This window comes from Callorhinus ursinus, unplaced genomic scaffold (genome assembly GCF_003265705.2).
Source record: "Callorhinus ursinus isolate GAN/ISIS: 27379988/994484 unplaced genomic scaffold, GSC_fseal_2.0 scaffold1, whole genome shotgun sequence".
Taxonomy (NCBI): domain Eukaryota; kingdom Metazoa; phylum Chordata; class Mammalia; order Carnivora; family Otariidae; genus Callorhinus; species Callorhinus ursinus.
Window position 1 is genome coordinate 78,707,898 of NW_027397063.1, and position 26,296 is coordinate 78,734,193.

General features: G+C 37.4%; 1 long non-coding RNA gene across 1 annotated transcript in view; it reads right to left on the reverse strand.

The window, feature by feature from the left end:
* The window catches only part of LOC141369942 (uncharacterized), a 390,905-nt gene that overhangs the window by 63,690 nt on the left and 300,919 nt on the right, over positions 1-26,296 (reverse strand). Inside the window, exon 2 of the long non-coding RNA XR_012373553.1 lies at positions 2,680-2,863. This is a non-coding gene — a long non-coding RNA (uncharacterized lncRNA). The remainder of the gene's footprint in view (positions 1-2,679; positions 2,864-26,296) is intronic.

Genomic DNA, 26,296 nt, shown 5'->3' on the forward strand with positions numbered 1-26,296 from the left:
CTGGGCATCTGTGCTCTTTTCTGTAGCAGGAAATTTAAGCAATAGCAATGGGAAGATAAATGAGACCAACAGGATGCCCTTCAGAGAAGTCGCAGGTGGAGGAGATGAGAAAGATTATTGAAAAAAATGTTAGAAGAAATGGAGAGCAAGTAACATTTATGGAAGATCGAAAGGGCAGACTTTTGCATATATCATCTCACTTAATCTTCATAACAGATTGTACTGTACATAAGCTGGTTCAGATTCAGCAGGTTCATAGCTGTCTCCTAGACCCATCTAATGAATGGTGGAATAAGAAATCAATTTAGCCTTAGCTAATTCCAAAGCCCATGTTCTTTCCACAATGACACACAGCCTCAAGAAGCAATTCTTCTGATTATGAGTCATTTACTGTTTCCCAAAAAGCTTCAAACTTCAAAAAATTTCCCAAAGCAAGGTTTCTCCCATCCGTGATTCGCAGACTATCTTCCATCAGAATACCCCATCATGTTAAAATGCAGATTCCTGATTCCATTCTCTTAGAGTCAGTAGGTCTAAGTGGGGCATAAGAATCTGTATTTTAAATGTGTCCCAGCCGGTTCTATGCACAGACCACACACAGTCATGCCTAGGAAGGACATAATCTACATATCATTGAAAGGAGACCCTTTGTCACGGCTGGAGCAAAGCCCGTCTTTGCCCATCGACATAACATGTCTGCTAACTCTGCTCCCTCCTCTTGGTCTGCATTCTGTATTTCACTGCCTGCTTCAAGGCTCTCTGAGATAGAGGATGAGGATCTGAAGTGAGAAGAATAGAGGCTGAGTCTTAAATCTCACCATTAACAAGTGCCGCTAGGTAAAAAGTAATAACTTCTCTGAACCTTAGCTTACTTTTCTTTAAAATGGAGAAAATATTTCCTGCCTCAGCCTCCTCACATGAGGAGCATGAGGAACTAGGAAGAGGACTTACCTAAAATGGACTCATAGACTATTACTAATTTTCCATACAGATGTTAGGAATTGGGTGAACAGTAGGGGCTGTGGAAAATAAAAAGAGCCCTGGACTTGAAGTCAGACATGAGTCAGAACTCTGGCTCTTCCTCTCAGGAGCTCTCACTTTGAACATGTAACCTCCTGGAGCCTCTTTCCTTTTGTGTAAAAAGAGAATAACAAACATGTATGCCCAGTAGCAGGGATGGAGGTAACCTAAACATCCATCAACAGGAGACTAGCTAAATTAAGGATGCTTTGTCCATGCTGTCAGAGAGGAGCACCTTCTCCCCATTTCTGGTTTCTGTGGAGAGGGATTTTGTAAGCATCCCCATGGCCTCCCTCTGACTTTTGAGTCACTCTACCCAGGCATAATTTATCTGCATGGCAGATCTTGGCGTGGTTTTATCCTTTTCATTTTGGGAACGGAGCTAAGCTACATAGATTGGTTCTGCCTACCTAGGCTCAGTATTAATAAGCCTGCTTGACCAGTCACATAACCCCAGCCTCTATCTGCAATAAAATTACATCTGTGGCCTCCATTTGTTTCCTTCTCTAATTGTTCAGAACCCCAGGGACAGAGCAAGAGGGATGCTACTTATTGGATCCTCTAAAAACTCCAACACATATACTGAAAGCTATGTTGTATTAAAAAAAAAAAAAAGAGGTAAAGCCCTATGTACCTACTGTCATGGAAATTATCTTGGGATATTTTAAGTGAAAACTTTCAGGTCCAGAATAGGTTATTTAGTGTGCTCCCATTTGTATAAAAATATAGGATGCATTCACAGAGAAGTGTAAACATGTTTAATTAGAAAATTAATAGAAAAAATATAGAAGAAACTATTTACTCTGGTTTCTCTTGGGGATGGAAACTGAGAATGTGAGGTGAGATATATATGCTCTAACAGGACTTTAACTTTTAGTTACACTTACATTATTTTTTAAATTGAAACATGTAAAAAATTCACATCCATCACACTCTTGTGGGGAAGAATAAACAATATTGCATAGGTAAATAAAACCTGCATCAAGAGTCAATAAGTTCAGCTTCTTTATTTTTCTACCAGGAAGTCAGTCCCCCCTCCCCCCCCCCCCCCGCCCCAGGCCCTTGCAAACATTATCCCTCTGGAGTTGTTGTAGGTCACTTTCTTAGAGCACTGCACTCTGAGTTCTCAACCTTAGCTGTGCCCCTGGTCATCTGAGGGTCTCCCCTACCAGAAAGTAAGCTACAGGACAGCAAGAGGCTGAGAACCATAGCTCTTCTAGCACCCAGCCCAGCCTCTGACCAGAGAGGAGAGCCAACACGTGTTTGTAACACTGAATAGCATGCAAGACTCTTAGTGCCTAAGCCAACCATCTACTCTAATTGTCATGGAGCTGGAGTTGGGATAAAGAAAGCTTCCTCATGCCTCCACTGGGCAGGAAGCACTGCTTCAAAGAGCAGCCAAAGCTCCCCCCAGAACACGAACTCAGCATGTGACATTAGGCGCAAAATCACCACATGTACGCTGCTCTGAACCGCTGTCATCTCCTCACGTGGAAATTTTAAATGGAAACACATGGTTAGCACAAAATGAATCTTTTTTTCCCTCTGCGTGTTTGTTGATTATTTATCAGAATTTGAGAAAGTGTAAAATAAAAATTACCAAAGGAATGGAAAATAAGCAGCAAGCTCATTTGGAGGTTTGTTTGTTTGTTTGTTTACCTTGGATGTGGTTTATGAAGTTACACATCGGTGCTGAGAAGCTTGGCTAAAGTCCATCTTCGGTAACTGTGGATTCTGGTTGAAGGATCATAGGCGAGGAAGTCATACAGAATGGGTCCAAGTCGTGATTCCGATCCCCCCAGGGTCTGTGGCACATGCTCTCCAAGCCTTCATTTTCACTGCTCTGAAATGAGAGTAATACTTGCCTTGAGGATATAGTACCTGTAAAGTATCAGAGAGATGCCTTATATATGGTAATAATTATTAACACAGAAATTAACTCCTACAAAATAATAGAATTGACTATGATTAATCATCCATTCAGTTATTCATCTTGCTTCCCTCCCCTGCCCCACTGCTCTGTGATCTCTTAGAGGGTGGAAATTTCTTTTGCTCATTTTTATGACCCTAGCACTGAACACACTGTCTTATTTATAGCTCACTTCCCAAAAAAGGAGAGATAGAATTGGAAATCACTTCAAACCATGCTAACCAATGTCATTTCTAATCATACTCAACATGAACCCATGGATCAGAGCATTAGGTCCCTTCCCTCTTCCTTTTCACATAACACACGCAATGCTAAGAAAGGGAAAAACATCAGGCCAATTGCACCATAACTCCTGTATGATTTCCAAGAATTAGCTAGAAGCACAATCCTTGAGTGGAGAAACCAAATAATTACCAAATTATTTTTACTTAGCAATACACAATTTAAATCCTGCTTTAAACCTGGGTCTGCTAATGGGTGGCTCAGATGGTTAAGCATCTGCCTTTGGCTCAGGTCATGATCCCAGGGTCCTGGGATGGAGTCCCGCATCGGGCTCCTTGCCCAGCAGGGAGTGTGCTTCTCCCTCTCCCTCTGCCTCTCCTCCTGCTTGTTCTCTCTCTGTCTCTCTCGCAAATGAATAAATAAAATCTTTAAAAAAAAAAATAAACCTGGGTCTGCTTTTGGGAGGTCACGTTATGTTTTATTTTTTTTTTAAGATTTATTTATTTATTTATTTGACAGAGAGAGAGAGAGACAGCGAGAGCAGGAACACAAGCAGGGGGAGTGGGAGAGAGAGTAGGCTTCCCGCCGAGAAGGGAGCCCGATGTGGGGCTCGATCCCAGGACCCTGGGGTCATGACCTGAGCTGAAGGCTTAATGCTGGAGCCACACAGGTGCCCTCAAGTTATGTTTTAAATAACTTACTCTGGAACACTAAAACAGAAAGTTGCAAAAATAATTACAGTATAAAATTTGGTCTTGTTAAACAGTGTTTACAATAGAAAGCTGGTCATGTCAATTCCCCAAAGATATATACTATATATTAATATATACTAAATACATATATACTAAACTTCAGTGTGCCAGGCAATATGAGACACAGAAAAGCCTCAACATGAGTAAGACATGCTCCTATTCCAAAATATTATGCTTGCCACCTAACAAAATGACCCTACAGTTTCTTTCTCTATTTTTGTTTCTCTAGATTTGTAAAGGCTTTTTAAAAAACTGCTATCCATCCCTGCTGCCTCACTAATCCACATATGTAATAGAATTCTACATGACACAAAATGATTTTTTAAAATTCCTTATAAATCACTGAGTATTCATTTTGCAACTACAATACTCTGAGCCTGGCTTTGTTTAAACATAGATGCACAGTTTACATGTGCCTGGAATTCCTACAACACAGGCAGGTGTTAACCTATATAACTTAAATTATATACCTAAAAGCAAGACAGTATTTATCTTAAAACATAATAAAATACAATGTGATATCTATGTATTTAAGTTTAAATGGACTTTTTGTTGAGATATAATTTACATAGGGTGTACAATTTGATAAATTTGACAAATGCATATACCTGTGGAAATGCCACATTCCTAACAAGTCAGAAATCTATCACCCCAGGAAGTTCCCTCCTGCCGTATCTCAATCAATCCCTACCCTCACACTCTTCAGAGGCAACCACTATTCTAATTTCTGTTACTCTGTATTAGATTTACTTGTTCTGGAACATCATATAATCATATAGTATATACTCTTTTGTGTTAGGCTTTCTTTGCTCAACATTATGGCTTTGAAATTTATCCATGTTTTTGTAGTTCTTTTTCATTGTTGAGTAATACTCCATTGTAGGGACATACTACAATTTTTATCCATTCTCCTGTTGGTGGATATCTGGGTTATTTCTTGTCGTGAGCTATTATGAATGAAGAAGTTACAAATATCCTTTTGAAAATCTTTGTGTATATATGTTTTACTTCTCTTGGATAAATACCCTAGAGGAAAATCCTTGTGATGCAATGTAGGTTATGTTTAACTTTATGAACAATTGCCAAGGAGTTTTGAACTTCTACAGGCAATGTTTAAGAATTCTGTTTATGGGGGCACCTGGGTGGCTCAGTCATTAAGCTTCTGTCTTCAGCTCAGGTCATGATCCCAGGGTCCTGGGATCGAGCCTCATGTCTGGCTTCCAGCTCAGCGAGGAGCCTGCTTTTCCCTCTCCCTCTGCCTGCCACTCCCCCTGCTGTGCTCTCTCTCTTTCTCTGCGTGTCAAATAAATAAATGAAATCTTTAAAAAACAAAAACAAAAAAAATTCTGTTTATGTCCTACACTTGTCAAAATTTGATTTGTCAACCTTTTTAGTCTTCCCTGAAAAACAATGATGTTGAACACTTGTTCACATGCTTACAGACCATTTGTATATATTTCCTTTTTGAAGTGTTGGTTCATGCCTTTTGCCCACTTTAATTGGATTTTTTGTCTGTTAATTCTGTTGTTGAAATTCTTCATATGTCTTTTGTTAGCTATAGGATTGTAAATATTTTCTCCTAGGCTGTAGCTTATCTATTCATTTTCAAAAACATGTCTTTTGATGAGAAGAGTTTTCAATTTTGATGAAATGCAATTTACCAGCTTTTCTTCTATTGATAATATTTTCTATGAACCACCAAAAAATGTGTACCTACTCCAAGGTCATGACTATGTTTTCTCCTATAATTTCTTCTAGAGGCTTTATTTGTTTTAACTTTTATATTTTCATTGGGTGTGATGGTTAATTTTATGAGTCAACCTGACTGGGCTACAAGGTGCCCAGGTAGCCGGTAAAATACTTCTGGGTATGTCTGTGAGGCAGTTTGTGGAACAGATTAGCATTTGAATTGATAGACTGAGTGAAGAAGGTCACATTCATTAATGTAGGTAGCCATCATCCAATTCATCAAGGGCCTTCACAGAACAAAAAGGAAAAAGAGTGAATTTGTTCTCTTTTCTTGAGCTGGGACATCTATCTTTTCCTGCTCTTGGATATCAGTGCTTCTGATTCTCAGATCTTTGGACTGGACCAAAATTTATACTATCTGCCTCCCAGGTTTACAGATTCCATGCCTTGGGGATGTTAATAAATATAGATTCATTCTCTTTGATACATGTAGATCAATTCAGATTTTCTCATTTTTCTCGTACCAGTATTGGCATCTTTTGAGGAATTTGTCCTTGCCATCTAAACTGTAGTATTATAAAAAATTGTAATGTTATTCTCTTAATGTCAACAGAATAGGAGACATGTCTCCTATTATGGACATTTGCAATTTGTGTTTTCTTTTTCTTCTTAGACAGTCTAGCTAGTGGTGTATCAATTTTATTGATCTTTTCTTGGAATCAGTGTTTTGTTTCATTGATTTTCTCTATTGTTTGTTTCTTGCCACTTCCTTGATTTCTACTCTTATCTTTATATTTCCTTCCTTCTACTTATTTTATATTTAATTTGCTCTTCTTTTTCTAGCTTCTTAAGGTAGAAATCTAGAGCACTGATTATAAATCATTGCTGTGTTCTAATCTAAGCATTTAAAGCTATAAATTTTCTGCTAAGCACTATTTTTATGGCATCCCACAAATTTTAATGTTGTGCTTATATTCTCATTTATTTTAAAACATTTTAAATATTAATTTTAATTTATTTGATGGGGCATTTAGATGTTTCTTCATTTGTAAATGTTTGGAAACATTTTTGCTGTTGATTTCTAATTCAATTTCACTGTAGGGAGATAAGATACTTTTAAATTTATGGCTTGCTTTATGACTCAGCACATGTTTTATCTTGGTGAATGTTCTAGGTTTTCTGGAAAAGAGTATAAATTTTCTTATAAATGTAAGTATATATATTTCTTATAAGTATCAGTTGTGTTAATTCAATCAATAGTATTGTTTAACTCTTCTATATCCTCACTGATTATTTTGGTATAGTTGTTCGAACAGTTACTGAAAAAGTATTAAAATTTTGAAGTCTGTGTGTGGATTTGTCTATTTCTCCATTTTACTCTGTTCATTTTTACCTCATATATTTTGAAGTTCTGTTACTAGTTCCATAAACATTTAGAATTGTTATATTTTATTATGCCTTCTTGGTGATTGTCCCTCTCTATTTCCCTCCTTATTTCTGGTCATATTTTTTGTCCTGATAGCTATTTTGTTTAATATCAATATAGTCATTCCAGCTTTCTTGTGATTAGTTTTTTCATGCTATGTTACTTTACTCTTAACCTATCTAAGTCTTTGTAGTGCATGAAGTTATTCTTAATCTTCATGATCTTTTAACTAGTCTGACAAACTTTGCCATTTAGTTATCGAGTTTACTCCAATTACATTTAATACAAATACAAATATGGTTTTGTGTCTTTTTTTTCATACTATTTGTTTCCTGTTTGTCCCACTTGTACTAGTTTTTTTTTCCCTGCCTTCTGTTGGATGTATTAAATATTTTGTAGCCCCATTTAAAAAATATTTATTTACTTATTTATTTATTTATTAGAGAGTGAGAGAGAGAGAGAGAACATGAGAAGGGGGAGGGTCTGAGGGAGAAGCAGACTCCCCACTGAGCAGGGAGCCTGATGCGGGACTCGATCCTGGGACTCCAGGATCATGACCTGAGCCAAAGGCAGTCACCTAGCCAACTGAGCCACCCAGGCACCCTTTGTAGCCCTATTTATCTCTTTTAATTTATTTAAGATTTTAATAGTTTATTTTATTTATTTTTTCCTAATTTTTATTTAAATTCTATTTAGTTAACATACAGTGCAATGTTGGTTTCAGGAGTAGAATCCAATGATTCATCACCTACATACAATACCCAGTGCTCATCATATCAAGTGCCCTCCTTAATACCCCATCACCCATCTAGCCCATCCCCCACCCACCCACCTCCCTCCATCACCCCTTGGTTTGTTTTCTGTCTTTAAGCATCTCTTATGGTTTGTTTCCCTCTCTCTTTTTTCTTGTTCCCCCCCCCCATATGTTCATCTGTTTTGTTTCTTAAATTCCACATATGAGTGAAATCATACAGTATTTGTCTTTCTCTGACTGGCTTATTTCCCTTAGCATAATATACTCTAGCTCCATCCACATCATTGCAAATGGCAAGATTTCATTCTTTTTGATGACTGAGTAATATTCTATTGCATATATATACCACCTCTTCTTTATCCATTCATCAGTCGATGGACATTTGGGCTCTCTCCATAGTTTGGCTATTGTTGATAATGCTGCTATAAACATCAGGATGCATGTACCCCTTCAAATCTGTATTCTGTATCCTTTGGCTAAATACCTAGTAGTGCAAGTGCTGGATCATAGGGTAGTTCTGTTTTCAACTTTCTGAGGAACCTCCATAGTGTCCTCCAGAGTGGCTGCACCACTTTGCATTCCCACCAATAGTGCAAGAGGGTTCCCCTTTCTCTGCATCATCAACACCTGTTGTTTCTCATGTTGTTAATTTTAGCCCTCCTGACAGGTGTGAGTTAGTATCTCATTGTGGTTTTGATTTGTATTTCCCTGATGATGAGTGATGTTAAGCATCTTTTCATTTGTCAGTTAGCCATCTGGATGTCTTCTTTGGAAAAATGTCTATTCACGTCTTCTGCCCCTTTCTTAACTGGATTATTTGTTTTCTGGATGTTGAGTTTGATAAGTTCTTTATAGATTTTGGATACTAACCCTTTTTCAGATATGCCATTTGCAAATATCTTCTCCCATTCTGTAGGCTGCCTTTTAGTGTTGTTGATGGTTTCCTTCACTGTGCAGAAGCTTTTTATCTTGATGAAGTCCCAATAGATCATTTTTGCTTTTGTTTCCCTTGCCTCTGGCAATGTGTCTAGTAAGAAGTTCCTACGGCTAAGGTCAAAGATGTTGCTGCCTGTGTTTTCCTCTAGGATTTTGATGGTTTCCTGTCTCACATTTAGGTCTTTCACCATATTGAGTCTATTTTTTTGTATAGTGTAAAAAAAATGGTTCAGTTTCATTCTTCTGCTTGTTGCTGTCCAGTTTTCCCAACACCATTTGTTGAAAAGACTATCTTTTTTCCATGGGATATTCTTTCCTGCTTTGTCAAATATTAGTTGGCCATATGGCTGTGGGTCCATTTCTGGGTTCTCTATTCTGTTCCATCAATCTATGGGTCTGTTTTTGTGCCAGTACCATACTGTCTTGTTGACTATAGTTTTGTAATATTGCTTGAAATCTGGCATTCTGATGCCTCCAGCTTTGTTCTTTTTTTTCAGGATTGCTTTGGCTATTTGGGATCTTTTGTGGTTCCATACAAATTTTAGGATTGTTTGTTCTAGCTCTGTGAAAAATGCTGGTGGTAATTTAATAGGGATTTCTAGGATTTTAATAGTTTCTGTATGGATTACAATGCGCATCTTCAACTTAATCTATCTTGAACATAATACCTCCTCACATATGAGAACCTTACAACAGTATGCCTCCATTTCCTTTCTTCCATTCTTTGCAGCAGCTGTTGCCATATATTTCATTCCTACCTATGTTATAAAGCCCATGTTACATTATGTTTGGATTTTCCTGTTTGTTTTAAATAGTAACTGTCATTTAAAATAATTTAAAATGAAAATTAATTTTTTTATTTTCTAGATATTTATCACTTCAGGTGCTCTTTATTCATTTGTATGATCTGAATTCTTTACCTTTCAGTCTGAAGTCTTTAATATATTTTTTTTATTGTACAGAACTGCTTTGGTAAATTCTCTCAGCCTTCTTTTTTTTTGATTGTGTCTTTATGTCACCTTTCATTTCAAAGAATATTTTACTGCAACTACCATTCTAGACAGATGGAGTTCTTTTCTTTCAGTACATTAGAGATGCTGCTTCACCAACTCCTGGCTTGCTTCCTTTTTAATAAGAAGCTCATGCTCATTTTTACCTTTGATCTCCAAAAGATAATCTCTTTTTCTTTTCTGTATGCATTTAAGATTTTTCTCTTTATATTTGGTTTTCATGGATTTAACTGTGAATGGCTTAGGTGTGACTGCTTTTCTCCTGATTACAGGTCACATTTTCCTGATTCTTCACACGTCTAGCAATTTTGTTGAGATTCTGAATTTTTATCGTCTTCTTTAAATAGTTTTAAGTTCTGTGTTGCTATCAAATTAATTTACTGGTAGACTGTCTTGATCCCGTTGAGGATTTTTTAGGTTGGGTCTAGAGTGTTTCTTACTATTCCTAAGGCAAGTCCTTTCTGCAGTCGCAGGTGAATTCCCAAGTTGCAACCTGGCTACTAGGACTCCAAGCTCTCCTACCATAGCTAAACCTTTAGGATCACACTGTCCCTCTCACCCCAATAGCCATTATTTCCCAGACCTTACAGAGCCATGCCTTATATGCACACCTCTTAGTACTCGGCCAAAGACTCAAAAGAACCCCTAATGCAGTGTTCTGAAGCTCTTTCTCTAGAATATTCCTTCTCTCCATAACCCTGCCCCACAAATTCCAACTATCTCAGCAACCCTAAATTATGGTCTCTATTTTCTACATCTCATAAGACCACTTCTCTGTCTTTGGCCTCTACAACCTGGAGCTGTAATTTTGAAAGTGTCCCCCGGAAAAAAGTCTGGGTAAATATGGAGCTCACTCATGTGTAGCCCTTTTGCCGGTGATCCTAATCCTGTGCTAGATGTTGTCCAGGTATATGGAAATATTTACTTCATATAGGCTTTTTAGTCTAATAATCTTAGGAGGGTAAGTCTGATACATATTAGTCTACCATGGTTAGAATTGGAAGCCTAAATCTAAACTATATAGTTATGACTAAAGGTGAAAGAAGAACTTGGAGCAATAAGAGATCTTTAATTAAAATAGTTACAAGTATTATGTTAAGGAACGACAAAATTCTATGAAATGCTGTTATTCCAAAAATGAGGAAACAGACTGAGAGAGGTTGACTGAGGTCAGTTGGTAAATGGCAAAGCCAGGATTTACTTCACAGAACTTACTTACATTTTTCCTACTAACGGCAATGCTTAAAGAAGTCAAAGCAGGTTTCTAACAGAAATGGAGGCTTGAACTGGGCTTTGCAGAATTGCTGGGCTTCAGGTTGGTGAATAGTTTAGTGGGAGCAGAATCACATCCCAGGTAAAGGGAACAGAATATGGTGGGAAGGAGATGAGAGCCAGAGAGAGAGGCAAGATTTTGTGTGGACATATTAGAGACAAAGTTGAATAGTTTGTGTGAGGTCAGTTTATAGAGGATAATATAATTTGGTCAAAAAAGAAAAAAAGAAGGGAGAAAGGAAGGAAGAGAAGGAGAGAGGGAAATACAAAGAGAAAAATAGTACTACCTTATCAAGATGTTTTGGGTTATAGTTTATTATATTTTAGTCACAGATTTTTTTTTTTGCTTTCACTGGTCACTACATAATTATACACACTTTTTCTGATACACACTTTTATATTATAGAATTTTTCCTTTCTATGTTTATAGCTTCATGAACACTGAAGTCTCTGCCAGTCATATTTACACAGATGATTAAAGAAGTTGAAAAGAGAAGGCAAAAAGGGAAAAGGTGAATTTTACCTTTATTTTTTTCTATTCATGTCTGGTTGGTTTTCATAGTAATGTAAAGAATGTCTCTAAGCCTCCTCAAATATCAAAAAGACTAGAGTCGCTGAAATTCCCTTTCTGAGATCACAAGAGATATCTTGCCTCTTCTCATTTAGCTAAAATATTATCTACAAAGTCTTTCTTTCAGCTCATGACCTCCTCATCCACAAGGATCACAATCTATTTACAACTATTATTGGAGCCATCTCTCTGCTGGAGGCAGGGTCACAAACCTGCCTTCCCAATCCTAACTTGTGAAGAGAATTCCCATTCTTCAGCTGTACAGAATTGCTTTCTTTGTATGGAAACTAACTTTAAAGACGACTATCTGTTTGGTATTGAAGATCTGAAATTTCTTAAAAGATTTACAGGATGGCTTTGATCTTTCTAAATGATATTTAGGATTTGACTGCTTTAGCACCATTCTCCTCAGTGTCAGCTAAGATACACTGAGCACTTTCTATGTACCAGGAACTATGATCTCTACAAGAATTATCTCATTGAATCCTCACAACAGCACTAGGAAGTAATCATCCCCATTTCACAAATGAAGAAACTGAAGTTTGGAATACTTGAGTAACTTGTTCAAGAATACACAGCAGTAAATTGCTACATTAAGAGTTGAACTCAGAATTTCAAACACTTGAAGAAGATAAAACCCAATCCCTAAGCATATATAAAGGCAGTAAAAGTATTCTCTGTAAGGACTTCACATACAGCAAAGATGTTTAGTATCAGACATACATAAATTCAAATTATGGCTCTCCTACTTTCCAGGTAGGGGACTTTGGGAAAATTACTTTTTCTATGTTATCCTATTTGTTTATCTCTACAATTTCATGAGATTAATACCTCTTCATAAATTCATGATGATTAAATAAGATAGTATCTGTAAAGTACCTGGTACATAAGGGGGGAATAATAGTAACTACCATTATTATTCCAATGCACTTCCCATCCTGAGTCAAATTTAAGATTCAGATTTCCCTAAAATGCTGTTCCCCCACTTTCTAGTTCCATGACCCTAGGTCTGTTAAGTTTTCTAGATTTCAGTTTCTTCATCTGAAAAGGTAAGGATGATAATAATAATTACCTATTTGTGAAGTCGTAAGAAGTAGATAAGCTAGGGACACCTGGTTGGCTCATTTGGTTGGGCATCCAACTCTTGATTTTGCTTGGGTCATGACCTCAGGGTTGTGGGATTGAGCCCTGCATTGGTAGGGAGCCCTGTATTGTGCTCAGTAGGGAGTCTGCTTGAGATTCTCTCTCTCCTCTCCCTCCTCCTCCCTGCATGTGCTCTCTCTCTCTCAAATAAATAAATGAATTAAAAAAAAAAAGTAGGTAAGCTATATAGCAGTCCCTGACATACCATAAATGTTCAGTGTGTTATCTATTATGATGATTATGATGATGGCTGAACAAAGTGGGTTTGTTTAAACGTCAATACATTTGAGGACCAATATGCATGAGTACATTTTTTAGAAGAAATTCACAATCTTGAAGAGGTTTGTTACTTGGGTTTGTGTCCTGGCCCTGCCCTCATCAGACTCCTATCTTCATTCCATATTGAGCAGTAAAGTCCCATGGCCTTCCCTATCAAGGCCACTGTGGATGTCCACTTACAGAAAATAATCTAATGGGAAAAGAGCCATCCTTCTCCCTACACTTTGTCATTGAATAGCAAAGACCCTGGGCACAGTGCTGGCTCAGTGCCTCTATAATGGAATTTGGTAGAACAGTGGAAGCACCCACAGTACCCAGGAGCACAGCAGCAGACAAGAATGGTGAAAGATACTATAGCCCTTAGAGAATCATTAATAGCAGAGTAGCAGCAGGATATAGCAAGGGCAAGTTTGTAGGTGATCGCATCTAGGGACTTGCAGAAATAACTGAGGAAGACTTTTCAGAGAACTCCATTATACAGGTAGAGGCAATGAGCCAGAGTAATTTGAATAACGACTAATAAGGTGACCTCATTTATAGCCATAGACTGGTGAGGTCTAGAGAAATTCAGGTTACATTATAATAAAAACAAGTAATTATTATTATTATTGTGGTGTAATTGCATTTGAAGCACAGATTTTGCTCATAGCTGCTTGCTTGACACTTTGAATTGCACCAATTTTCGAGTGGCACAGACCCAATTTTCTAGTGGTTGGAGTTTTGACTTTCTCTTGACATTGCTTAGTGGGTCAACATGAGTAAGCTTTTAAGAAATTGTGTATTTGTTCCTTAAGTACATTTCCCTTTTTAAAATGCTGACGTGTTTTTCCATATGCCTAATTAAAGTTTGCATAAACCTTCATGTTTGTGCTTTCCCTTGTATCCTATGAAAATAGTTTTTTTAATGGACTTAATTAACAAAGAAACAATTAGAAATAGGAGCCCCCGCATTAGTAAATTATTCATTATTAATTGAAACCTAAAAAATACTCTTCTTGAGTGTTGATTCAAGAGGCTACCATCTCAAATATTTGTGTGACAGACTTATCCAGTCTCATCCGTACTGCAAACTCATCAGAGAGATTAGGAGTAGGGTAAACTTTGTTTTTTATATATTTGTTTTGTTTTGTTTAGTTTTCTTGATGTTTAAGAAAGCCACAACGCTACAAGTACCCTATTTTGTCTCATAAATATAATAATTAGGGACAAGAGGTTAGTTTTCATCGAAAGACCAATTTATAAATCTAGTACTGCTGAGGTAGAATTTTTTGCTTTAGCTAATTTTGCCATAAAATAAATCTCTTTCCCCCCAAAAAAAACTCCCCCAAAAGGTAAATAATCTGTGAACTGAAAGTGAAGTTGCTCAAGGAAATGAAGCATGTTTTCAGTAGAAGACAACAAAATATGTGTCTTTTAAAATTTGACCTCAAAAAAAGTTATGTTTATTTCACAAACTATCTAAAGATTTAAGCTGCTTCATATAGGAAAAGTAAGGTCTATTTACTATGAAACTTATCTTCAGCCAATCCTGCATTTTAGACATTGATGAGAATGTTATCAGTTGCCCAGGTGGTTAAAAATGGACTTCCCCAAATATTTCTTGTGATAACTAATCTTCCCAATACTTACACATGGAAAGTATGCTAACAATAGCCGCTAATCAAAAGATAGCTGCCGATTATTTCTGACTCACATTCGGCCTTAAGGAACATAAATCCTTTGAAGAAAAACTTTTAGTACATCAACAAATATTTCGAAGCAGAGTCAATACCATTATTAAGAATAACTATCAAACACTTAGAGCCACTGTCTTTATGTAGATCCTATTACTTGTTTAATCACAATAATATGGGGACGATTATTATCGCTCTTTTACAGAGATAAAAAATGAGGCCTGGAGAAGTTAACTCACCTAAGATCACACAATAAAGTTTAAGAGGCACAAGTCTAACTCATGGAATTTTTACCTGCAAGCTTGCTCTTACCCACCATATTATGTGCAAGGCATTATGATCAAAGCTAAGAGAAAGACAAAAGATCTCTAAGTCTAACAACCTGCCTCAAGTTTATAATCTCATATCTAGTAGAAGGTAATGCTACAAGATAGAACCACCCCAGGAGTTTGTCCCAAGGCTCTGTCACCCATTCCAAGGCCAGGTGCCTGGACACTTGGGGAAGGGAAGCCTGGAGGCGCTCAATTGTCTTACCCTCAAAATAGGCCATGTTGAAAAGTAAAATTTGCCAGGACCGGCATCACAAAATTTTACATATCTAGAAACCACCTAGTACTAAATCTTGAGATTCAGAAGAATACAATGAGGGTTTTGGAGGAAAAAAGAAGAGACGCTTGCCACAAAGGAGGTCAACTGGCAGCAGGGAATTAGCTTAACATGGGAAAGGTAGCAGAATGTGTTTACTTGACAACTCAAATTCCTATGGTCCTAGTAGTGTCACTGTGGCTGTATGACCTGGTTAGAGGAAAGCTAGCAATTTTTTATTTGCTGTTAGTGACACTTGGCTTTGACAAAAAGCTTCATAAAGCAGAAATCAGCTTGTTCCATGGGTCTTCCTATTTGCATGATGTTTTTTCAAGGTGAGTAAGAGATTAATTCTCCAGCTTCTGAAGAAAATTTTTCTCAGTTTATTTTCACTACCCTTGTGTAGAAGTGACCTGAATTAAAATTACCTAGTCTATTACTGATTTTTTCCCCCTCTAAAATTGCAGTTGTGCTATAATGTGCAAATTTTCATTGCTTTTCAACATGAAATTAAAATTACATAGTTCTAAAAAGAAGAACTTCAATTTACAATTTTTGAAAAGAAGTCTTGGACTTCAAAGTATAATTACCTAGAGCTCATTAAAATGCAGGATTATTAACCCAAGAGCTGAAGTTTCTAGTAATAGTAGATCTTTTATAAGAGTAATTATAAGAGTCATAAATATTAAGCATGAAAGTAACACTCTGCATTTAAAGGGAAAGTGTGTGCTCCCATCTTTGCCAAACTTAATGTGAAAAAGAAGACAATGAAGAAGGCGCCAGGTTGTTAAAGAGCCAAGTTCAAGTCCTAAATGGGGACTCCTTATTAATGAAAGGCACTATAATAAAAAGTTCCAAAGAGTTCTATGAATGAAAAGTCAATGGGTAAAATATATTAATTAGTAGAAATGGTATCTAGTAGCATGTTAAATAGGCTTTTTCCTAAACTGTTCTGGGGAGAAAAAAGCAAGTAGAAATAGTATATTGAATATGATCTGATAAGAATTTTGTAAAAATGTGAAGAGAAAATGACTGGAATGAAATATGCTTAAACATTAACAGCAGTAATATCTGCATGGTAGAGTTACAGTTTTTATTTCCAAGATTTCTAGTTCTGTTTTATAATGGTTTATTGTTATTTTATATTAAAATGTTATCCTTTATATCTCTCTGGATATATATAAATTGTTGTATTTTGTGGCTGCCTGTCTTTTAAATTATCTTTTACATCTATTCACCCAGATTATCTAAAGGGAGAGGTTGGAGTTGCTGCAAGCTTGCCTAGGTGTGTCTTCTATTATGTGTTGGTGCAGGTCGGGGGTGGGGGGCAGAAGGTTGATGTGCCACTGGGCTCTGTACCTCTATGACTGGTATTTTAGAATGAAGGTTCTTTTCCCTTCCAGGTTCTCACCAGTCACTAGGAGCAATGCCCTGTCTCCACACCCAAACATTGGTATGCTAATATTTCTTCAAGATCTCCATTCTTTTGAATAAATACCCAGGAGTGGGATTGCTCAGTCATATGGTAGTTCTATTTTTAGTATTTTGAGGAACCACTATACTGTTTTCCATAGGAGCTGCACCATTTTATATTCCCACCAACAGTGTACAAGGGTCCCAATTTCTCCACATCCTCACCAACACTGTCTCTTGTTCTTTTGACAATAGACATCTTAATAGGTATGAGGTAATATCTCACTGTGGTTTTGATTTACAGTTCCCTGATGATTAGTGACAACAAATATCATACCTGTTGTTCATGTGTTCATATACCTGCTGGCTATTTGTATGTCTGTACAATACTGTACTATGAATGCACTTAAGAAATTATTAAGAGGGTAGACCTCATATTAAGTATCCTTAACATTATAAAATAAAATTTTAAAGGTAAAAAATAAAGATGGAAAACTAAATTAATTGATATGTAAGGCATCCAGTTCAGAAGATATGACAAAGGTAGTACCATTAGCTTGTCCTGGGTTTTGTTTTTAATACTGTTCTGGTGGTATGATTTTTTTTTTGCTCTCAGAATTCCCCTTTCTCTCCTTTTGGTAAATAAGTGAAGATTCCTAAATTAAAGATTGGCTCTTCAAGCATAAATTTATTAGGGAGTAGCAATACCATAGTGAAATAGTCAAGTCATAATTAAAGTTAAAAATATAAAACTATTAAGAAATCTAATTGTGTATTAGGCTTGCTGATAACTTGAAGCAACGCAACTTAAGAAAACTTGCTTATTCATCATGCCTATCTGGGGATATGTCATAAAGTCTAGATCACCCAAAGATTGTCACTTTATACTAAAAGAAAATGTCAGCCAGTGTTTTTGAACAGTTCCCTTGAAAATGCTATGAACAATATAGTATCACTGCAATTCTCTCAGAAGCCTCTTGAAAAATTGGAATTTAATCAGAACAGTGTGAGTCAATCTTTGTTGATCAATACATTTTCTATAGAACTTTACTATTTTTTAAATAAAGATTGAGAATCAAATGAAAATAATAACCAGAAAAAGAGAACTTAGCTCATGAGTTTGAAATTTTCAGGTTGAATTTTATCCTCTTGAGGTCAAGTTCTATTCACAGCCAACAAAATGAGATTTCCTAGTTGTGTAAAAAAGACAAAGCCCCAAATTCTTGTGAATATCAAGCATGGCTTAATAAAATGCATTTGATGACTTAAGGGTAAAGGAATCAGAACCAAGTAGATTGGATTTCTTTTTAAATACATAGGGGTTAGAAAATGAAGGGGGAGAGGCTTGACATAGAGTATCTTTGGCTTTGCCCAAGCCTGAAACATTTAAGGGGAAAAAAAAGTTGAAATTATTTTCCAAGCTCCAAATATGGTTTGCTTCTTCAGTAAGTAGAAGTTATGGTATTAACTTTTCCTGAAATAAACTCTAGTTGTTAACCAGAGGACAATTACAATGGAGAAAATTTCAAATGGAAAAAAAGAAGTATTAGAATTGCAGTATATTGCTGCAGACTAATTGTTGGCTGGGCCTAACTCAAAGGTCCTGTCTTCTTGAACTTCTGAACTCAGATGTGGGGAAGAATATTAGCAGAGAATTTATCTCGCTCTTTTATACACTGTGTAGGTGATGGGTTTGATAAACAGCAAATTTATGAAGAGAGGCCTGCCCAAAGCTAATCACCTTCACTGGCAATACAACAATAAAGACAGTGAATCTGATCCTGGTATTTATATCCATGGAAGCCAACCCCAAGTCGGGCTGCACTGACAGAGGACTGGAGGGTAGAAAGTGCTCTGTGGTTGGTCTTAAATACCACAGCTGGGTCATAGCTAAGAAGCAAAAGAAATCATCTACAAATGGCCAATAAATGTGAAAAGATACTCAACTACATTATTAATCATAAAAAATACTAAAGTGATATAATAAAACTGTTTATTCACCAATCATTTTCACCCATCAGATTGACAGAGATTACAAAGCTTGACAGAAAATGGTTTGGGAATGGTATAAAGAGAGAGCATTTTCTTCTAATAATTTCATTTTTTAAAAATATTTTTATTTAAATTCAATTAGCCAACATAGAGTACATCATTAGTTTCAGATGTAGAGTTCAATAATTCATCAGTTGCGTATAACACCCAGTGCCCTCCTTTCTTGTTATAACTTTCCTACAGAAAGAAATTTGACAAAATTCAACAACAGATCCAATGATTCCACTCTAGAAATTTACCCTAAAGAAATGAAGACATATTATATATATATGCATAGGAATATTCATCAAATATGTTATAATATGGGAAAATTATAAGCAACTCAAAAGTCAGACAATAGGGGATTTGTTGCGTGTTTTATAATACATTCATAAAATAGCCATTAAAAGTGGTATTATGTCAACTCTTTGTTAGGAAAATAAACTAAGTTATTTTAAAAGGTTATATTGTAGAATATACACTAAAATGGGAAAATGTTCATGATATAATTGCTAAGTGAAACAGAGCAAGCTAAAACACCATGTAAGAAGGTTATTACGTTAAAATATTTATAGATGAAGAAATTCCCTTTGCCCCTTTGCTCTCTTTCTGTTGTAGGCCTCAAGGACTCAATAAGTCAATACTCCCTCAGTACCAGCTCATGGTGATCTCAACCAGACTCATGGCCTTAACTACCACATTTAAGCTAACAACTAGCAAATGAATACCCCAGGCCCAATCTCTTCCTATACTCCAAACACATATATCCAAATCTCCATTTGCATGGAAAAAGTCTCAAACTGAACATGTCCGAAACCAGACTCCTGAGGTCTGGGTCCCTGTAAAATCTTCTTTCCGAGTCTACCTCATCTTCACTAACGCCAGCTTCATCCTCGGAGACACCCACAAAACCCTGCAGGCCTCCTGCCTCCACACTAGTTTGGACATCCCACATTCAAGCCACTGGCAAGCACTGGCAGGTCTCCTTCACCATCTGCCCCGAATCTGACCACTTCTCTGCACCTCCACTGCTATCATCCTGGTCCAAGTGAACACTGTGGCTCATCTGGGTTATTAAAATAGCCCAATGTTCCCATTTTAACTCTCTCTCCATATTGTCTGTTCTCCCTCTTTTAACCACTTCCTCATACTATCTGTTCTCTAAAGAGCAACCAGAGTGATCCTATTAAAACCTAAGCCCAAACACATGTCTCTTCCGCACAAAATTCTCCAATGACTTCCAATCTCACTCCAAAAAGAAACAAACACCAGCCATCCCCACGGCCTACAGGGTCCTGCCTGACATGGCCAACCTTTATGATGACCACCTTCTGCCAGGCTTTCCCCTGCTCCCTCTCCTGAAGCTACACTTGCTTCCTTGTTGTTCCTTAAGCCCCATAACCATCGTTCACTGTTCCTTCTGCCCCAAATGCCCTACGTGATATATCTACATGGCTCATTTTCTCACCTTCAGGTTTTTCCTCAAATATCAAAAATGGGGACTTCCCAAAATGGTCTATTTAAAACACAAGCACCTCTCCCATTGCCTCCTCTTCACCTATGTCCTCCATACTCCCCTTTCCTTGCTTGTGTCCCTTCACAGCATTTTATTAACATCTAAAATACTATATCATTTATTCATTCACTTCATTTATTTTCTGAGTCTTCTTCTGCCCCAGGTGGAATATAAGGTCCACTGGATAAGGGTTTTTGTCTGTTGGAATCACTGCTGTAGCCACGATGCCTAGAATGATACCCGATACATAGTAGGTGCTTCCCGATAATCACTGAGTAAATGATAAAGGTGTATGTCAAAGTGAGCAGGACTTATTGCTGGATGGTAGAATTGAGATGTTTTTCATTTCTTCTTTTGTGCATATATATATATTTTTTAAATAGACAATTTTTAGAGCAGTTTTAGGGTAACAACAAAATTGAGCAGAAAGGGCATCAAGGAGGGCACATGATGTGATGAGCCCTGGGTGTTACATGCAACTAATGAATCATTGAACAAAAAAAAAAGAAAGTACATATAAACTTCCCATATACTCTCTGCCCCCACACACTCACAGCCTCCCCTGTCAACATTCTCCATCAGAGTAGCACATTTTTTTAGTAATCAATAAATCTACATTATACATGATTATCACCCCAAGTCTATAGTTTACATTATGGTTCATTCTTGGTGTTGTACATTCTGTGAGTTTGGACTAACATACGATAACCATTAATGAACGACCTAATGTATCCACCATTATAGTCTCATACAGAATAGTTTCATTGCCCTAAAGATCCTCTACGCTCTACCAATTCACCCCTCCTTCCCTACTAACCCCTGGTAATCACTGATCTTTTTACTGTCTCCATAGTTTTGCCTTTCCCAGAATGTCATCTCATTGGGATCATAATACATATATTCTTTCCATATTGGTTTCTTTCACTTAGCCTCATGTATTTAAAGTTCTTCCAAGTCTCTCCATGGCTTAATAGTTCATATCTTTTTAGCACTAAATAATATTCCACTGTCTCAATGTACCACAGTTTATCCATTCACCTGCTGAAGGACATCCTAGTATTTATAAATAAAGATACTATAAACATTTATGTGCAGATTTTTGTGTGGACACCAGTTTTCAACTCATTTGGGCAACTACAAAGGAGCATAATTGCTAGATCTATGGCGACAGTACACTTAGTTTTGTAAGAAACCTCCAAACTGTCTTCTAAACTCTACCATTTTGCATTCATGCCAGCAATAAATGCAAGTTCCTGATGCTCCACATCCTCACCAGTATTCAGTGTTGTCAGTGGTTTGGATTTGGACCATTTTAATAGGTGGTGGTGGTATCTCATTGTTGTTTTGCTTTGTATTTCCATAATGACTTATGATGTGGAACATCTTTTTATATGTTTATTAGCCATCTGTATATCTTTGGTGAGATGTCTGATTACATCTTTTGCCCAGTTTTTAGTCAGATTTTCATTTTCTTATTACTGAGTTTTAAGAATTCTTATATTTTGGAGAACAGATCTTTATCAGATAAGTCCACTGCAAATATTTTCTCCCAGTCTGTAGCATATCTTCTCATTTTGAGATTATTTTTATAATTGAATATTCCACATTTTAAAATATGTGTGATCTGTCATATGCCAAATGAGTATTAAATCATTTTTAACTGATGGCTGTGTACATACCAGCTTTGTTATATTGGTTATACCATAAATAATGCACATGAATCAATATGGCCTGAATCTATATAACCGATAACCTCTCTATATATTTACTTTTTAAAATATACACTTCAAAATAAAAGTGGCTACTGCTGGGATTCCTCATTCCATGTAGCCCATATCCCATCTCAGTTTTTGTAGGCACAGAAAGGCAAATGCTCAATAAATGCATCTAAAGCAATGCTCTATTCCTACACAAAGCATCTGTCCTGAGTCCCAGATTTCCTAATGAACTAAGCAGCACTCTCTCTCTCTTTGCCTTGAGCAGAAAGCGCCCCAAATACATGCTCCAGCTTACCTTGCTTTTGGATCTTTTCTGGTCTGCAGTACCAAGTAGGACTACCTTGCCAGAAGTTTCCCTAGCCCCAGAGAAATCAATCACCTCCACTGAAATGTGTTAAAAAAAGTTTATACCCCCAGAAGCCTCAAACCTTCCAATCCATCTGTGATCAAAATGCCATGAGGCCAAAAATTCCCAAAAGCCAAAAGTCTATCCTCCCTCTCAGATTTTCCAACCCCTTCAAAATGTTCAGTTGCATAACCCTTTCCTTGCCTCTACTAAGGCCTGCCAGAGAGGTAGGAGGGCAATATATGTCATCTGCACCACTCTCTAGCCAAGAGACTCCTTCTACCCATCCTTGTCTGCTTCTAATGGAAAAAGAGCCCTCCTGATTATTACTGATGGTCCTTAAGTACATTTCTTAATCTGTCTGAACCTCAGCCTCTATGTCTGTCACATGAAGATAATATTGTCTTCCTTTCAGGGCTATTATGAAAACTAGAAATGATGTGTATAAAGCACATTACACATCTCAACCACTCAAGAAACCTGCTGCTGTTGTCCTGTCATTTATTCTGCTGACATTTCTCAATTAACTCCATGTCCTTCTATCTATACCTTTCTGGACTCTCAAGTCCATGCAGCATTCCAAGGCTCTTCCTTGAGAAGGAACATATGAGAGGGCAGAATATTCATTCTATATATTTGGGTTTTGCAAGTAACATATCTTATGGAATTAGCTGTTTCACTTCTAATTCCCAGTTAAGTGAATGGGGAAATAAGGCCTAGATCTGGTGTTACACGTTGAGCATATTCAGCAGGGTGGCTGGGTCTTAAATTCATTCTGGGGACAGATTTCTATTCTACCTTTAAGATCACTAGGAAACATTTTACTGCTATAGTCATAGACTATTAGAGATGTAAGGGAACTGAAGCTCGGAGAGGCCTCTGACCTCTGGGCCATAGCAATTTTCCCTACACACTAGCTCCTCTCGCTGTCCTGTACTTACTCCATTGCTCTGATCATACTAGCATAATGAAAGTCCTACTTTTCCAGCCACTTACTTAAGAGGTATAGCTAGGTGGTCCAGATCTAGCCATGGAGTGACTGGGAAAGAACAATCTGGAGAGCAGGGGCTGTAGGGTCTGAAGATGACAAAAAGGCCCTGTATGTTCCCTGCCTTCTCTTAATGCCCCGGGTATTGTCGCCAGTATGGACGCTGAGATCTCCTCATCATGGTTTTGACAACTGCTAATGTTAACCTATTTCCTTGTTTTGTTTTGTTTAATTGTTGAAGGGTACCATCTTAAGAGAATTTCCTTGATCCCCTCTTCGCTATATTTCTGATGTATCCCCATTTCTAATTTTCTGATATATTCATTTATAATCAAAGGAAATATTTAAAGATTGGTTAGCAATTTTCCCCTCAACCCCATGCAGCATGAATGACCCTGAATCTCTGCAACAGAGAACCATACTGTGTGGTAGAAGGAGCAATCTCCAGAACCAAGACGAGGCCTAGAGACTCAGCTCTGAAATTAGGTATTTCTGTTTATCTATATTTGTGTGACAGGCCATAAACTGAGGTTTAGGTTCTCATCTATAAATGGGGATAAGATCAACTTACAGGGTTATTGATATTGCAACCCTTTGCAAATGATTATCCCTATAAATCACAAATGTCCTATGTGATTTTAGTTTTACTTGGTTCTGACTGAATAAATGAAGATAATAGACACGCTATTTGGTAGACAAGGCTGGACACCACCAGCAGAAAGCCAGCATGGCTTTAAGAACAGCTTTGACACCTCAAATGCACCGTCCAGTTGAATGTTGCCCTGTGAGGATGGAAGAACCATTACATTCCTAGCAAAACTGCAGTGATACTGTAAAGATTGGGGTCATTACTAGTGAAATGTTTGCAAAGGGTAAACATCTTCCAGATGTTAGCAAATCAAATACCAGCATGGCAGAAGGTCACCTAGTATTTAAAAGACAAACATGGCGGTAATTACAAGGAAACCAATTAGAAGATTAACAAATCCAAAACGGTTTAATGTCATCTAAGTTACTATTTAAAAGTCAGAATTTTAAACTGAGAAGATAAGAATCTTGGAAATCCTCTAGCCAAATCTTCCCTGGGGCCCAGAGCTATAAAGTGATTTGCCCAAGGTCACACAAAAACTTTGAGAGTTTCTAGACAGTTCCAGGTGATATTTGAGCTCTTACATTTTTAAACAGTTTAACCAAAATGAATTTTTAGGTTGTTATATTCATTGTTCCATGCTTATTAAGAGCAATGCATTTTTTTACATTTTTTGTAAAGACTATTTATTTTAGAGAGAGAGAGCACACACACAAGTTGGGGGAGGGGCAGAGGAAGACAATCCTCAAGCAGACTCCCCGCTCAGTATGGAGCCCAACACCGGGCTCAATCTCAGGACCCTGAGATCATGACCTGAGCCAAAACCAAGAGTCAGATGCTGAACCAACTGCACCAGCTAGGCATCCCAAGAGAAGTGCAGTTTAAAGAGCATTTTACGTATCCCATCTCATTATTTCCTGTCAACAACCCAATGAGGTTGGAACTACTATGTTCCCATTTAGGAGGTAAGAAAAGTGAGGCTCTGAGAGCTCAGTAAATTTGGTTCAAAGCAACAGAACTGTGGCAGAGTCAGGCTTCAAATCCAGTCTGACACCACAGCTGGTGTTCTGTGTGTGATCTTTTCTTTCATTCTCAACCTTTGCAAAGATCAGTTATTAAAGATACAAGAGTAACTAACCATTCTGGTATATCACAAGAAAACTTAGGGTGGTCCTGGGTGGAACCTTCCTGACACATTATCACTGAGCCCAAAATGCAACTCTCAGAAAGGTTGATGGGAGTGTTGACTCAAGTTCTGAGCTACTGGTTTCCACAGAGCTTCAGTAAAGCCATTTGAAAACATATCAGGGCTCCAGAACAAAGACACTGCCCTCCCCAGGCATACGATGATACATCATGTTTCTACAAACATTGTTAGAAAGGAAACTCAGGACAATGAGCACCTGCGGTGGAGTAAAATTTGTCCCAGGATTAAAATCAGAAGGTCTGAGTCCATAGAGAACACAGTGCTAGACTCCTAACCTCACCTGTAAAATAAGACAAGGCTTTCAAAGGATAAAATGAAATCATTTGGATAGACTTTGAAAAGTTATTAAAATAAATCATAAACAAATATTTATAGACTACATTACCCTATTAAAAATAATATAGAATAGAAGAACCTACTGTGTGCAAAGTTTAAACGATAATCCCTGCCTTTAAGGTGTTGATAAGCTCAGTGGTAAAACAAATGTGAGTAGATAGAGAAAGAAAATTGGACATCTGGCTTTCTTTCCCTATTATCATCAGGTTACAAGTACTGTTGGTGTATTTGTGATAATGTATGTATTTTGCCTTTTGAAATTTTTTCTTAGGATAAAGTTCTTAATTTAAAATTACATCAGGTATTTCACTAGTTTAAGGTATGGGTCTGGCTATCTACTGCTGTAACATTAAATCATCCCAAAACTAAGTGGCTTAAATTTATAACAACCACTTTTTCATTAGTTTTCACAGTTCTGGGAGTTGACTGGGCTCTGCCAGCCAGTTCTGCCTCTGGGTCTCTCTTGTGTCTGGTGCTGGAATCATTTCAAAATCTTCATCACTCACAAGCCTGATGAATCCACAGTTGATGCTGACTATGACCTCAGACCTCCGCTAGAACTCTTGTCCACGACACATCGCCTCTCCATATGGCTTCCCATGGGAGCTCCCTGCTTCCTCATGGCATGGTGCCTGGATTCCAAGAGCAAGCACCCCAAGAAGTACCTGCAGGAGCCCTATCACTTTGGCCTAGCATCAGAGTTCGCATAGAATGACTTTGGTTGTAGTCACAGCTCCCCAGATGCAAGGGTAGTAAACATCATCCCTTCTTCCTAATAGGAGGAGTGTCAATGCCATATTGAAAGAAGAACGTGCTAATGGGAGAGCACATTGCAGCCATCTTAGAAAATACAATCTGCCACAGGGCAAGTAAGCAGAGTTCAAAAGTCT